Source organism: Rana temporaria, chromosome 4 (assembly GCF_905171775.1).
Source record: "Rana temporaria chromosome 4, aRanTem1.1, whole genome shotgun sequence".
Classification (NCBI taxonomy): Eukaryota; Metazoa; Chordata; class Amphibia; order Anura; family Ranidae; genus Rana; species Rana temporaria.
In genome coordinates this window covers 211,663,252-211,681,168 of record NC_053492.1, presented here as the reverse complement: position 1 = coordinate 211,681,168, position 17,917 = coordinate 211,663,252, and positions in this window count along the sequence as shown.

Genomic DNA, 17,917 nt, shown 5'->3' with positions numbered 1-17,917 from the left:
CACTTAAACATGCGACGGGCTTAGATTGCGAGTTACGTTGGTGTATCTACTGATACGTCGGCATAACTCTTTGTGAATCTGGCCCACTGATTCTATTATTGTGGGTTTAGTAACACTTTACATTTATGTGAAGTGTTACATAGTAACATGTTACACTGCTGTATGGTGAAATGCGGTGGCATCCAGTGCAGTGGGGTAAAAAGCAGACATGCTGCATTTTTCTGCATTGCTCCGCACCACACATAACACCAGCATTGATTGATGGTGGGAATGCGGCACATATGCCATGTACACATGACCGTTTTTCACGACGAGAAAACTGCCATTTTTTATATTCGTCGAGAAAACCATTTGTGTGTATGCTCCCTAGCAGTTTTCTCGACTAAAAAATGCCCGCCAAAAAATTTAAACCAGCTCTCTTTTTTTTGGTCGTGTTTCCCGTCAGTCTTTTTCTCGTCGTGAAAAACAGTCGTGTATGCTTTTCCGAGGAGAAAAAAAATGTGCATGCTCAGAATTAAGTATGCAGCCCAAAAGCACCTTGAACATTCTTTGGTAAATCATGGGCTAGTACAGAGGTATTGAATAAGGAGACCAAACAACAATTTGATACAACATTTTTATTTATCTTTGGTAAAATTGGCCACGGTGTCATCCATAAAATGTGGGGGCGGGGTTACAAAAATTTCTCAATAAATAAATTAAATTACAAAAGGCCAAATTGGCTAAACTTAAAACTTTAAAATCAAATTAATTGCTGTCCATCCAGCAAAAGCTGGACGACTACTCCCCCCATACGGACGACCACATGACTTATTATGACAAACTGACAGGGAAGGGTGGGCGGGCGGGCGATGCTGCTCGTCAGGAGACGTGACTGAGCAAATCGCCTCAGCCTCTCCCTTATATAGGCTCGTCCAGCGCGGGCTTTACCTCACGCGAACGGACCTATCAGAGAAGGGGGCTGCCGCAGCTAACCAATCAGAGGCTGTTACTACCCCAGAGCGCGGCAGCCCACTTCTCCCTCTGCTCTATCCCATGCAGGCTCAGCATATTGCCGTAGCCTCACATGGGCTAGTACAGAGGTATTGAATAAGGAGACCAAACAACAATTTGATGCAACATTTTTATTTATCTTTGGTAAAATTGGCCACGGTGTCATCCATAAAATGTGGGGGCGGGGTTACAAAAATTTCTCAATAAATAAATTAAATTACAAAAGGCCAAATTGGCTAAACTTAAAACTTTAAAATCAAATTAATTGCTGTCCATCCAGCAAAAGCTGGACGACTACTCCCCACCGGCCGGGGCCAACCGCGAAGCTGTTGGCCGAGGCCCCCCCACCACCGTGGCTGATTCGATCATGGACTGGATACCCATATTAAAAATGTCCAGGCCAATGCCTGACAGATGAATTTGGTCATCCCGAAACAACCCAGGCACAAAACCCTCTAACTCGGAATGACGAAAGGAAGAGCCACCAATTGAAGGCATAAAACTATGGATTGTCCTATTTAGACGTCTGCGGATCCTATCCACGTAGAAAAGGGTGCCATGCGGCGACCATAACAGTCTGGGAACCATCTCAGAATATACTAACACTGAACCCGGGAACATTTGAGTTATGGAATAGAGATCCCTTTTCATCTCACATAACAAGTCCCATGTGTTGAATTTACCCAAGTCATTAGCCCCCGCGTGGATAACTATCACTTGGGGTTGGGGCCAGACAGAAGACAAATAAACTAGGTGGTCTTTTATATTGCGCCACCGCATACCTCTAACACCTGACCATAAAATTAAAAATAAATCAGGATCAAGCCCCAGGTTAGCAGAGTATGATCTGGATCCGGAGTGCTTGTAAGCCCAGAACACGTAGGAGTGACCTACGACCCAAGCGATCTTCCTGGATAAATCTGAAAGAAAATCATAAAGTTAGAAGACTGGGACGAACATATAACTTATATCTATTGCTGCCCCACCTACCCACTTTTTTAACCTTACTCTCCGAAAAACCTATGGAATCAGCTGTGGTGGCCGCGCCAATTCGGAAAGAATGGGAAGAAAAATGGTACCCAGATAAATTCAAGCGCTTAAAACAGGAGGCCAGAACAGCTGAGAACTGGTACCTTGTCAATGAGGACAAGTCTTCATGAATAAAAAAAGGAATCGTTACTCAATGGTCTGACCAAAAGATAATTACGAACATGAAACACAGGACAGATAGCCTCATTAGGAGAACTGGATAAAGAAAACCACTGGCCAACCTGAGAGGACTTGGATCTGGACAAAAACAGTCGAATAGAACCGACGTCAAACTGAACATGAGAAAAACGAAGAAATGAAAAGGAGTTTCTGTTTGCTGCTGTAAACTCACCCAACCGTAGGGCTCCAAAGAATGCGATAGAAAAAGCAGCCTTGAAAAGAAAAGACTCGAAACTGGATGAGCAGACATCTTGAAGGATCCGTAGAAGATCGATCAAAATAGGGATAGATATGGGACGCCTATTATCTGAAGAGGGCCTAGACTTCTTGAGGCCCTTCAAAACTTGAGTGACCTGAAAGAAAGAAGTAAGAGCAGGAAGGCCTGCAAACTTAAGGAAAAAAGAAACTCCAGCCAATATTTTACCTATGGAAGCCGGGGACAGATTAGATTGAATGAGAAAAGACAAAAAAGACAAAGCCACGTAAGAAGATACAGCTAGTGGATCCAAACCCAATGGTTGACAGAAAGAGCACCATTTGTGCCATGAAAGCCTATAATCCCTCCAGGTGTTTTCCGCTACTGAAGCCTTGAGATTCCGGAATATTATTCCCAAATTAAGCCCCAGAGGAAGTCTGGGCAAGGGGTGCCACGTTGATCCGCTGATGGCGCCAACTCTCGGAATCTCTTGAACTGTGAACGAGATAAAGAATCTGCTATGTTATTTTCTTTACCTGCAATATGCTCAGCTCTCAACCATATATTACAGTTCATACAATGTAGTACCAGGAAACGTAATAACCTTAAAACGGGCTCCGACTTAGAAGACAGAGTATTGATGGCGAAAAAGACACCTTTATTATCTGTATGAACTAAAATTCTACGATTCCTAAAGATGTCTTCCCAGACAACCACCGACACTATCACTGGAAAGAGCTCTAACAGAACTAGATTTTGCAGAATCTCCTTCTGGAGCCAATCAGGGTGCCAGGACTGGGCGCACCAGCGCCCATCCAAGAAAGCCCCGAACCCAGCAGAGCCAGCTGCATCAGTGAAGAACTCCAACTGAGAACTATTAATAAAGTCCATTTGCCAGGCCGAGGAACCATTAAACTCATTTAAAAAAGCATCCCAAATTCTTAGATCATCCTTGATGCTTTTTGAAATTCGGAAATGAGCGTAAGGGTTCACCATACCTTTTATGGCTAACGAGAACCTGCGCGAAAAGACCCTCGTCATAGGGATGACTCTGGCCGCAAAAGCAAAAAGACCCAGCAAAGACTGTGCCTCCTTTAAGCACACCTTCTTACTTACAAGAAAGGTTGCAATCATAGACTTCATTTTATGTATCTTCTGCTGTGGCAATCTGAACTCCATTCGTTCAGAGTCCACCGTGATCCCCAAAAATTCCATAACTGTAGTGGGAAAAACTGTCTTCTCCTGGGCCAGAGGCACGCCAAAGTCATGACAAACGTCAAAGAAAACCTGTAAAGATTCCATACACACTGATGACCCCCGGGGACCTAAAAACAAGAAGTCATCTAGATAATGTAGGATAAGGCCTTGAGGGATAATGACTGACACGACCCAATGTAAGAAGGAGGAAAAGGCCTCGAAATAAAAGCATGACAGTGAAAACCCCATTGGCATGCATTTATCGAAATAATATTGATTCAAAAATTGAAACCCCAATGAATTGAAGCCTTGTGGATGCACGGGAAGAAGGCGGAAAGCCGACTTAATATCAGCCTTTGCTAGCACAGCCCCTTGCCCTGCTTGCCTCAAAAGACACAAAGCCTCATCAAATGAGGCGTAGCAGACTGGAGCCTCCACAGATGCAACTTCGTCATTGAGTGACGAATGCGGGGGGTAAGATAGGTGGTGGATCAATCTGAACGCACCCTGCTCTTTTTTGGGTACGATGCCCAATGGGGACAACCGGAAATTAGAGAATGGCGGGTCATTAAAGGGACCAGCAACCCTACCCTCAGACAATTCTTTGTAAATTTTTTCAAGAACTAAGTTAGAGTGCATGGACACAGATAGTAAATTTTTAACTGGTGCACACCCTGAACCAGTAAAGGATGGCACTAAGAAACCATTAGCAAAACCTTCAGTTAGCAGAGCCGCCATCCTGTGGTCTGGATAGCGCTCGAGCCATGGGCGCATTCTTGCCAGGCTCACCGGAGTCGGGGCCTTTCCCATGTGTGTCCTTGGGTCCTGAATGAGAGGAACTTGCGGCAGCTTTACGAAAACATCTGCTCGCCGCGTGAGTACCACCACAATAAGAACACTCATGTTTGTATTTACAATTTAATAAGAATTTACATTGACCCTCATTAAATGCAAAGCATACACCCTTCCTGACTGGACTCTGACCATTGGAAGAGGGACGAGGGGTAAACTGGGGCCTTGGTGGCAGCATAAGGTTTAACCATAAACCCACGTCCTTAGCCCCCCAATGCAGTGATGGGTGCACAGCTAGTTTTTGACGGAAATTCTCGTCATATGAGAACCATGCGGAGCCGCCAAAGTGGCGAAAGGCCTCCGCAATAATATCCAGGTGTTGGAATAAACCTGAGCATTTCCCAGGGAAGCGTTCTCCCATAACTGCTGCATAGATACAGAATGCTTGCAGCCAGTTTTGACATGTCTTAGGAACCGCTCTCCTCCTATCCTCCTCTGTTCTTTCGCTGGACTGTCTGTCAGACTTAGCCAAAAACTCCTTAGAAGATGGCAAAAGTGATAATATATCAAGATATTCACCCCTCCAAATTTTTTCTTTGACTGATTTAGACAGATGAAAACCCAGCGGGGATAAACTGCAAGGGAGGGGTTCCTTAAAGGAAGACTCGCTGACCATAGCAGCAGAGGATCTGAGGGGTAAAGTATTATGAACAGAAGGACACCTCACATTCGATTTGACAGTAACATCTTTATCTAGCAGAGAGGGATGACCAGCCTCATGCCACACCACACCAATCTCCTCCATATCAATAGCATTATCGCTATTACCAGCACCAGCCTCCTGTGCACTCTGACTTACTGTGCATGTCTGAGTACTCAGACTCTCACCTGGTTGCACATACATATTTACATTATGTGAGGCAAAATCCGCACCATGACCATGTATACCTTTGAACTGCTGCACAATGACAGATAAAGATTCAATCAGACTAGAAAATGCAGATAACTGGTTAACATTTCTGAAAACAACTTCAGGTAAAACATGCTCACCCAAGTCCCCAGGAGGGGGGGAAGAGGCAGCGCTGCTCCCTTGCTGGCAAGAAGCACCTCTTGTTGCAGCTCCCTCAGCTTGAGGAGCTAAATTATTAGTCTTACATTTTTTCTTTCTCCCAGGCTGCTTCCTGGGGGCGCCCACGCTCGTCTCTGGTACTGCAGCTGGGCTGACGGATGAGACAGAGCCACTCTCCTCTGACAGGCAACGCTTCAGCCACTCCTCACCTCCCCTGCTCTCCGCCTTCTCTAGGAGTCTGCATAAGAGCTCCTCACGGCTGTCCGGCACAGCGCGCTTCATCCTGAGAGAGAGAGAGGGAGAGGCGGGCGATGCTGCTCGTCAGGAGACGTGACTGAGCAAATCGCCTCAGCCTCTCCCTTATATAGGCTCGTCCAGCGCGGGCTTTACCTCACGCGAACGGACCTATCAGAGAAGGGGGCTGCCGCAGCTAACCAATCAGAGGCTGTTACTACCCCAGAGCGCGGCAGCCCACTTCTCCCTCTGCTCTATCCCATGCAGGCTCAGCATATTGCCGTAGCCTCACATTCAGCATGAGAGAAATCATAATGGCATGCAAATGCAGTGATCAGTAATCGCAAACATGGGACGTTTTCTTCAGCACAGAACCGTGTCATTCATATACAGTAATCTAGCACACTAGTTGCCTCAAAAAGCTATAAAATGGAGCCTGAGCAATGTCAAACTGCTTGCCCAGAGCATTGTTGTTTTGCTGTATTTTTAAACGCAGAAAAGTACAGTGTAGAAAAAGCTTCAAGCTTTTAATGAATGAATCATTTTTGAATAAGTGATCATACGTCTACAATATTGCAGACACCTGTTTTCAGGAAAGATTTGAAGATTCACTGACTTATTTGGACATTTACTGTTAGGAAATGCAAATACAGTTAACTGTTTTGGTGTCTTTGAATTATATTATTCATAACAATACCAACTATATGTAACCACTGAACAAATGTGGTGATAAAGGATCATTGTTTATATAATTATCTGTAAGTGATGAATATAAGCTGGTTTTATATTGAGGTGTGTGCTGAACTGTCACAAACCATGTGACCATATAACATGTAATGAACGCTTGGTGACTGCACTTGGAAGGCCACTCTAGATAAAAGACTGGAAAAAATGCAAATTTAAAGGGAAATTGGAAATATGGGAAATTCTCTTTAAAAATAAATGTCTGAGTATTTCACCATGCTGTATGCATGTGAAAGTATACTACATTATGAATGTTTTAAAATGTTGCCGTGCATTTCACATATATTAGAATTTTAAATTATAACACATGGTGTTACACTTAGGAAATCTGTGAATCATACACAGTTAAGAGATCAAATGGTATAAGTCTCAATGCAGCCATGGAGTTTTACACTGGAAATTGCAGACTTTAACCACTTGACCACTGGGCACTTAAACCCACTTAATAACCAGACCAATTTTCAGCTTTCGGTGCTCTCACATTTTGAATGGCAATAACTCAGTCATACAACACTGTAACCAAATGAAATTTGTGTCCTTTTTTCCCCACAAATAGAGCTTTCTTTTGGTGGTATTTGATCACCTCTGTGGTTTTTATTTTTTTCGCTATAAATGAAAAAAGAACAAAAATTTTGTAAAAACAATTTTTTTTTTCATTTCTATTTTTTTCTAAATTTTGCAAAAAAGTAATTTTTGTCTTTGGGAAAAAAATAATAATTTTGGATATTATTTAGTCTGGGTAAAAGTTATAGGGTCCACAAGCTATGGTGCCAATATCTGAAAATTTATCACACCTGAAGTACTGACGGCCTATCTCAGTTCTTGAGACCCTAACATGCCAGAAAAGTACAAATACCCCCCAAATGACCCCTTTTTGGAAAGAAGACATTCCAAGGTATTTAGAAAGAGGCATTGTGAGTTTTTTAAAGTTGTCATTTTTTTCCACAATTCTTTGCAAAATCAAGATTTTTTTTTTTACAAAATGTTCATATTAGCAGGTTATTTCTCACACACAGCATATGCATACCACAAATTACACCCCAAAACACATTCTTCTATTCCTCCCGAGTATGGCGATACCACATGTGTGAGACTTTTACACAGCGTGGCCACATACAGAGGCCCAACATGCAGGGAGCACCATCAGGCATTCTGGAACACCCAGACCAATTCTCACATTTCTCTCCTACATGTAAAAATAATCATTTATTTGCTAGAAAATTACATAGAACCCCAAAACATTATATATGCTTTTTTAGCAAAGACCCTAGAGAATACAATGGTGGTCGTTGCATGGTATTTGCACAGCAATTTTTCAAGCGTGTTTTTTTTGGAAATAAAACAGTTTTGTGCTTTTTAAAAAAAAAAACATTAAAGTTAGCCCAATGTTTTTGCAAAATATGAAAGATGAAGTTACGCTGAGTAAATTAATACCCAACATGTCACCCTTCAAATTGCACACGCTTGTGGAATGGCGCCAAACTTTGCTACTTAAAAATCCCTATAGGTGACGCTTTAAATATTTTTACTGGTTACATCTTTTTAGTTGGAGAAGAGGTCTTGGGCCAAAATTATTGCTCTCGCTCTAACGTTTGCAGTGATACCTCACATGTGTGATTTGAACACCGTTTTCATATGTGGAGAGAGGGAAGTCCTTGGGTGATCAATCCAGAGTAGAGGATCATGGGTGTTTATCAGTCTATGCAGTTTATAAGTTACTTTTCATAGTATTCTGTCTGCTGTCCTAAACAGGGTATATGCAATGAATATATCCTATAACATAGAGATGCCCCTTAATTTGAAAAGCATAGTATATAATTATTGCACATCATAAGACAGAACCCCACTTGTCTTCTTGGGATCCTCTTACAAAGGATACATTATTGGTTTTAAAAAATGTCAGCATCCTTTTGATTCCAAAAGCAAGGATAACTCAACCTTGAAAAGAGTCATTTTAAGCAAAATTGTGTTACGGCTTTATAGCAGGCACTTAAGGAAAAAATAAGCCGAACCAAAGTGAGACTTTCCGTTCATCACCATGTTTTAGAAGCCATAGCTCCAAACAAATGCCCAAGAGTCCAAGGTAATTTAATGATAAAATTGATCCATAGCAGAATAGAGCCAATGTGTTTTGGTAGCCAAACACCTTCCCCCCTTCATCAGATGCAAAAAGTCTGATTGACTTTTCCCATAGGAAATTCCGACCGCGTGTATGCCCCATCGGAGAAATTCCATCGGAATTCCGATGAATTCCATCGGATTTTAAATATAGAACATGTTCTATTTTACTCTGATGAAATTCTGTCAGACAAAAGCCTGATCGTATGTACGCGACATTAGGAATTCTAAATGTGCTTAAATAGACTCAAGTGATTAGAGACCAAATAAAACTGCACTATGATTTACTGCTTGGAAAGTTTCAATAGGACAGGTTATACCAGCATTAGTGTACAAAGAAAAGTGTAGCGCTAAATAAATATGAGAAGGATATCCTAAATGGATATCGTAATTAGTATTACAAAATTAGTGATTAACCTGCCTGGCGGTCTTCCCGTGTCTGACACGGGGTTAGATTTTCCTGCTGCGAGCGGTAACCCCGTGTCAGCCACGGGCTTGCCTCGCTAGATCCACAGGCACAAGTTACTTACCTTGTCCCTGGATCCAGCGATGCCACCGCGCTGTGTGAGCGAGCGGGACCTCGCTCGATTCACACAGTGCCTCCGTGTGACGCCGATCTCCGTTCCCTGCGACGTTACGACGCACGGGGACGGAGAACGGCGCCAAATTCAAAAAAGTAAACAAACACCTTACATACAGTATACTGTAATCTTATAGATTACAGTACTGTATGTAAAAAAAACACACCCCCCCTGTCCCTAGTGGTCTGTCCTGTGTCATGCATGTCATTTTATATAATAAAAACGTTTCTTTCTCCCTGCAAACTGTAGATTGTCCATAGCAACCAAAAGTGTCCCTTTATGTCAAAAATAGTTTTAGATCAGCTAAAAAACAGCGATAATAAATTATAATCACTTGCAGAATTGTGCGATAGCGATTTGTGGGGAAATTCGTCATAAAAAAAAAAAATAATGACAGCAACAATTCTGCAACTGAGCAAATTTCAGTGATTTTGATTTGATTACATTATTGAATAATTTTTATTATAATTATATTATTATTTGTTATAATTATTTATAATTATTTATTATATTATAATTTATAATTTTGTTTTTAAAAAAATGTCATACCCGGGATGCCTATTAGAAGCTTGTTTGGTCAGATTTAAGTGAGTTATTTCTAAAAATTACAGACCTACAATATAAAACGCCAAATTTCCTTGCAAATAATGGTACCGCTTTTAGCATGTTTTTTCTGACAGAATCATACCGCCAGGGAGGTTAACACCATATGTGACCACCGTACTAGAAAAAAATGACTGAACAAACTTAAGTGCCAATCACATATGAAAGTCTAATAAATTTGGTGACTGAAGAAATTGATAGAGAATCCACCACCAAATGTATGAAGGCTTACCGGAGAGATTGAACCCAGATGAGCATATACCCACTAGGTCAATCTAGCTTGTTAGAGGTCACGCAGCCACAATAGAAATATCTTGGATATCTTGATGTATCATGGGTCCTGGAGCCTAGCATAAAACTCAACGGATGCAGGATGTGCAATGAAGAGGCTCCAAATTTAAAGTATCATGTCAAAGTATCCATTCAGTACATATTGAAGGTAGGAGGAAAAAGAAGAAAAAGGGGCGCACATAGCATAATTCTGCAAATTATTCAATATTATTTATTAAAGGAAAGAAATACACTCACATTTGCAGTGGTGTAAAGAGCGCTCATGAAATCACAAACGGTGGCATCAGTAGTCCTCCCCGACGCATTTCGTTCTAGGGAACATCCAGATGCCTTCAAAATGGGCTCTTAAAATGTTTCTTGTTCGGCTCCTATAGACTTCAATGGGGTTCGCTGTTCGGGTTAGAACATTTCCCCTGTTCGGGAGTTCTGCTGCGAAATGAACAGGGGGGTCTTAAGCCCATTCCTATTGTCAGGTTAACAACTTTTCAGCATCCAAAAATATAGTTTCAGTTGGCCTGGCCCTTTGAGCTACAATAATTGTATGCTTATCAACATACTGGACAGACAGAAAATATATACAGTATTTATTAAAAAACAGGTGAGCAACTGTAGCATGTATATGAAAGAAGTTAGGTTTCTGTAAAAACTGTACATCTTGGGTAATGAGGAAGCAACCTGGGGCAGGAATCCACTGGGCTAAAAGTATACATTAATATTTAAATCAACCCTTACTGTGACTTTTTACATAGATTTTTTTTTTATCTGTGCTCCTGTTAATTAAATGACAAAAGTGTAACATAATATGTTGAGTTTTGTCTTTCACAAAAAAACAACAACTCTGCTGTTTTTTATATATAACATGCTCAACTTTTTCTGCCAGACATTGTGGGAGCAAGACTGTAATTTAGGCATTCATATACAAAACAGTACATTATAATGTGAATATTGATGTTAAAAATACTTGGCACCAATAAGCAGAACAGGACAGAAATGTGCTAATGAGCAAAGTGAAAGCTAGCCCAGGTGGTATCAGGAATATAGGCAATACATCATCAGATCAAACTGATGAAGTTCCCTAATCTACCCCATATGAGCATTGCCTAGAAACAGCTTGCTGAACATGCCCTTCATTCTGGCAGAGCTGCTGTAATCCAGATGAGCCATAATTAAATGTGGGTCATTGAGGAGAGAAACAGTAGTTTAATCATCATGTCATTTTCCTTCAGATAACCATTTTTGCACCCACTGCAACACTGACTTTAAACATTATTAGGCTTGGATTTGATACAATGCAAATTCATATTGACATAGACATTATTAAGGCTGCCCGTCTGCAAATACTTCAAAAGGAACATTTGTTGGTAATTCATTATAGTGGCTAGTTGTGTATATATCCCCTTTTTAACACATATGCATGTGTACATTTTTCATGTACAGAACAAATTTAAAATTCCCCGAGCATCAGATTTAGCTTGTAAATGCAGAAAACTTATTTAAACTGATTCTAAGCAACATGTGCTATATACCTCTTGGATCTTTATAGAAAAGTACCATGTTAAACTCACAAACAGATTTTTTGCAGATGGTCACCTGACTAATTACATGTCAGATTGAATGTATATACAGAATCTAACAAATGTGAGTACACCCCTCACATTTTTGTAAATATTTTATCATATCTTTTCATGTGACAACACTGAAGAAATAAAATTTTTCTACAATGTAAATTAGTGAGTTTACAGTTTGTATAACTTGTGCAAATTTGCTGTCCCCTCAAAATAACTCAACACACCGCCATTAATGTCTAAACCACTGGCAACAAAAGTGAGTACACCCCTAAGTGAAAATGTTCTCTCCCTGGTGTCATGTGACTTGTTAGTGTTACAAGGTCTCATGTGTGAATTGGGAGCAGGTGTGTTAAAGTTGGTGTTATTGCTCTCACTCTTTGCTATAAGACGATTGCCAACAGCCTAAAACTGAGCTGCAGCACAATGGCCAAGACCATACAGCGGTTTAACAGGACAGGTTCCACTCAGAACAGGTCTCGCCATGGTTGACCAAAGAAGTTGGGTGCCCATGCTCAGCATCCAATCCAACAGGCTTTCTTTGGGAAATAGGCATATGAGTGCTGCCAGCATTGCTGCAGAGGTTGAAAGGGTGGGGGGGTCAGCCTGTCAGTTGATTAGATCATATGCCGCACACTGCATCAAATGGTCTGCATGGCTGTCCTCCCAGAAGGAAGCCTCTTCTAAAGATGATGCACAAGAAATCCTGCAAACAGTTTTCTGAAGACAAGCAAACTAAGGACATGGATTACTGGAACCATGTCCTGTGGTCTGATGAGACCAAGATAAACTTATCAGATAGTGCCAAGTGTGTGTGGCGGCAACCAGGTGAGGAGAACAAAGACAATTGTGTCTTGCCTCCAGTCAAGTATGGTGGAGGGAGTGTCATGGTCTGGGGCTGAATGAGTGCTGCTGGCATTAGGGAGCTACAGTTCATTGAGGGAACCATGAATTACAACATGTACTGTGACATACTTGAAGCAGAGCATGGTCCCCTCCCTTTGGAAACTGGGCTGAAGGGCAGTATTTCAACATAACGACCTCAAACACACCTCCAAGACAACAACTGCCTTGTTAAAGAAGCTGAGGGTCAAGGTGATGGACTGTCTATGCATGACTCCAGACCTAAACCCTATTGATCATCTGTGGGGCAGGCTCAAATGGAAGATGGAGGAGCACAAGGTCTCTAGCACCCACCAGCTCTGTGATGTCACCATGGAGGAGTGGAAGTTTACTGCAGCTCTAGTGAACCCCATGCCCAAGAGTGTAGTGCTGGGAAATAATGGTGGCCACAAAATATTGACACTTTGGGCACGATTTTAACAGTGTATTCACTTTTGTTGCCAGCGGTTCATTTGAGGGGAGAGCAAATTTACACTGTTATACAAGCTGTACGCTCACTACTTTACAGTGTAGCAAAGAATAATTTCTTCAGTGTTGTCATATGAAAAGATATAATAAAATATTTACAAAAATGTGAGGGATGTACTCGCTTTTGTGAGATACTGTATGTGTGTGTGTGTATATATATATATATATATATATATATATATATATATATATATATATATATATATATATATATATATATATATATATATATACACACACACACATACTACATACTCTGTATATATGTTTTGGGGATATTCTTTGTAATATCTTGACAAATAATTTAGACCTAAGCATGTATTTCTGGGTAAGAGATCATTACATGTTTGGAGCACTGAGCTATTGAGGTATTTTTAATATGTAGATTTGTGAAAACCATGCATCAGGCACAGTTTTGTTATTTATTTATGGCTAACTGGATTAAATATTTTTTTTTTATTTTTTTACATAAAACGTTGTAGTACCAGTTTAACCTGCCAATCTACTGGTTACAGATCTCTCGGTCTGGAAAATTATAATGTATTAATAGATGGGCAACTCAGATTCCATGTATAGAGTAATGAATATAGTGGAAATAAGGTTACGTCTTCAGTTGTCTTACATCAATCTTATATCAATCAACAGGTTTTGTAGCTAATATTGTAATTATTGACAGGTAATGTGAAACAAACTGTGAAAGCAATTTGCCACAAGTAGCAGTAGGTAGAACTACAGCAAATTGGCATATGTCCAACATATAATGAAGCAGGAGTCCAAAGTACTAAGGGTCATAATCAGTGACAATGAACAATATCTCAAGGCATTTGATCAAGGAAGAGTTGAAATGATGAAGTCTGCTACAGGCCAAGTGTAAGAACAAAGGATGATCAGGACAGCCGCTCTCCAATCCAACGTAATTTTAATGTAAAAAACTGGAAACAGGCACTACAAGTCACAGCAACGGAACCTAGGACAACTGACGCGTTTCACACTAACTTCAGTGTTTACTCATAGCTTACAGGCCAAGTGTAGGTAAAGATTAATGCAAGGTTATAATAGGATGACTTTATAACTAATCACAAAAACGGAGTAGAAAAACTACCCATACAACAATAGCAATACTAACACGTATGGTAGAAGATCCTGAAATGATGAGGAAGGTCTCTCTTTTTTACACCTCTGACTCGGGGACCCTGGTAGTGTGAACAGAAAGCACAGAATGCAGAGTGGCAGGAGTGCCTGTAATTCTTGCTAGAAGCAGAGCAGGTGTCCTTGCCTGTCATCAGTGAAGCAGGCGGGCTGGTAGACAGTTGGTAGGCAGGAGACTGAAGCAGGCTGGTACTAGCAACAGTGGGCAGGCAAGGCATATACTGGTAGCAGACTGTAGATCAGCAGGCACAGCAGGGTGCCAGGCAGGTAAAGGTGGACACAGGAAGAATAGCAGAGTCAGGCAAAGCCACAGGCAAGAGCGTGGTCAAGGTACAAGGCAGGTCAGGAGCTGATCAGCGGGACAGAAGCAAATGGAACACAGGGTCTTAGGATACACAGGAGGCTGCTGAAGAAGCACCACTGATCCTGAGCACTGGCAACGTTTAAAAAGTCATTTTGGCACCAAAATCTGTCACGAGTATGTGTGTGCACCCTGGTTCGCGTTGTGTGCACAGATACAAGCGCCATTGTGCGCACGCATGTGCTTTGGCATCTTCCCAATTCCTACGTCCATGAGAATGAGCATAGATTAGCCTGTGAAGATGCACAAAAGTTCACACAGAGGAGCCATCTTGTCTACTGGCATGCTCTTCCTGACAAATATATCTTGTAAGATATAGCATCTATTCAGAATATTATCCATGCTACACCCAAAAACACTCTAATCATTCAACCTGGTAAAACCTCACCCTTCATTCTAAAAAGTCTTATTTATTGTTAGCTAAATTTCATCTTATGTGCAACATCTTTGTGGGTCAGACAAAACCTAATAAATTATTTTATAAAGCCTCATCATGCAAGACCTTATTATATGTCAGACAAAACCTCATCTTTTAACCAATAAAAGTTCATGATATATGACATGTTTTTCTGCTTATAATTTAACTGTATCCTGCAACTCCTCCTGTATCCACACAAATTGTTCTTTTACATCTGACAAAAACATCAACAAAACTGTATTGTGCATCAGGAAAAAAAAACTTGTGCTATGTTCAGCAAAAACACTGTACCCTATTAAAAAAAACATATATCCTGTCACAGACAGAACTCAGGGTGTTGACACATTTAGCAGGAGTCAAAATGGCCAAGGTGTAGAGTGTAAGAAGCTGCTCAGTTTTTTCCAGAGCACCCTGCAAGGGGTGATGAGTTTCACTGCTGACAGCTTTCAGGTTGCAGCTCTCTGCTAGATATTTGCCTGCTCAGGTGAGTCAAAGGATTAGGTATGCTGGAAAAGTCTGTCGTAGTTCAGAGGTTCTGGGATCACAGATCAGTAGAGCGTACAGTCTAAGTTGGAAAGTGTGTTTGGATCATAAAAAGACTGGAAGCTTGTTGATATTGGTCAAATGGGGTCACTGGAAGAAGGGTGGATTGTACAGAGACACAGAGCAGGAAGCTGGCTTAGAGTGCACAAGGAAACACTGAAGCAGACTGCAGACTTGCACAATAGCTGGTAATAAGTTGTTGGCTGGAACTCCGAAGAAATCATACAAGTGCTGGGATGCAGATAGCTGACTGGACTACAAAAGGAATCATGGAGGTGTAGAAAGACTGGGTGCTGGCAAGGGTCCATGAGGAAGTCACAGGTACAGGTATGCTGCAATGCTCAAATGATAACACAAGCAGTTCCAGGCAAGTACACACAGGGAGTCACCAAGGTTTATTTAGAGAGGATTCATTTTCATTGCTTGAACAACACAATCCAGACCTTATTATGGATTGATTGTGATGCCGCTGGCCACTTTTTGGCTTCAAGTCACAGATCATGGGCAGCAGAAAGAGCTGGTGTTGAAGGATGGCACACGCACTGAGGAGTGTAAACCATTCTACATCCAAACCATTATCAAATATTCACTGGAAGGCATCCCCAACAGCAGTCATGCTAATGCTCCATACTTGATCCTTTCACCTAGTCTTACAAAGTATATACTCATTCATAAACAATTTTAAGTTTTTTTTTTTTATCCACAAGAGGGCACTGATATTATAAAAAGCTACTATATACTATTGGTGATTACATTCCAAAATGAATAACATTTTGATAATTCTTCAGATGAGCCATGAAGGTGACAGCATCAAGCATGATTCGTTAGGCTTAATTCTTGATGCACTTTGACATGCTCTTCTACACTACCCTTTACATATTTTACATCACATTAAAAACATACGTTTGTGGAGAAGTATTATGTCTGATAATGATAAGTAATGTTGCTTTGCCCTGGCTATTGTCGCAATTCCAAAGGCATAAAAAATGTTTGTGAGGGCAAAAAATCTGACTTGATGTTAGATAAATTGCCCTTAAAATCAATTTATTTTAACATTGCAAACTATAAGGGGATTTTTTTTTTGTTGTGAGTATATTCCTATATGTGACATTTTTTCGTAAAAATGTATTGTCTTTTGCTTGGACAGTTCTTTTTATTTTCCTTAAGGAATCTTTCAAAACTGTATATTCATGCATGCATCTGAATCTATATATATGTATATATTCCTAAATGCATGGGTATGGTAGAATTGTTCTGATTTAACAATGTTATACATGTCTTTTGTTTGTGAAAGACATTTTCTCTACTCAGCATCAATAATACATTTACAAAAAGGGGGAGAAAAAAAAATATATATATATATATGTTTTACTTTGTTTCATATGCACACATGGTTTTGAATTTTGGTAGGAAAGAATTTACTGCATAGATAAGTGTCAAATATGGGCTTTTCTCCAGACTGAAATAAAAGTAAAGTGACAGCCAACTGGTTGAGTAGTTCATGGTTTTGACATGAGCAGCTTGAAGGACATTTCTTGCCAGATGCATTGCTGAAATGCATTTTAACACTTAAATTAAATATCAATATAAAGCCACACAAGTCCTTGAAAGGTTAAATGATGATTCCAAAAGTAACTGAAAATGTCCAATCGTGTGAGCATACAACTTGCATTTGATTTATCTGCACATTGAAGACATTTTATCAAATATGTGGTGCACGGTGTTTTATTTTTATAATGTAGACTTCTTAAAGAGGATGCCTGAGAGAGAACCCAAATGTTGGTAGCAGTGCTAATCTCCGTCACAAAATACTCTGGAAAACACTCTCATGAATGCTTATGATTATGCTTACTTATTTATGAAATTACTAAAAAATGAATTTGGCCCAAAAAAATCTCTTAACTTATTTTTATGTTACTGAACCCTTCCTGTTAAAAAATGTCATGGCCCTGATATAGATACAGAATATTCTCAAAGCAAATATCTAACCAAGAATAATTAATTAATGATCTGCCAATGCTCTCTTGGGTCAGCACATTATCAAATGCAGCTGTATATTTGCTTTTGACTTTGCCAGAAATATGAATCCCATTGCATACATTGAAATATCAATACGGTTTTCACTGAGGAAATTCAAAGGACAGTTAAGATATCAGATATAGAGATATTCCTGAAAATTAGTACTTTACTGTATATAATAAAAATATTGTTTTATTTAGATGTTCACTTTCACTTAGTCTGGTTTGCCTAAAATACTAGTGTAATCAGTTACCTTGGTTCCAAAATTACACTGTAGGCGAATAGCCAAAAAAGCCTTCCTATCAATCTTAACATTTTAGATTTGCAACAAAAGCAGGGAGGTTTGTTACATTATTGCCTACCACCGCACTAAAACATTAGCACATTCAAATTTAGCAACATGAAATTTTCTGTTTTGCTGTTCTTTTGACATTTTAGAAGAAATTGTTCTCTTTCTATTTTAG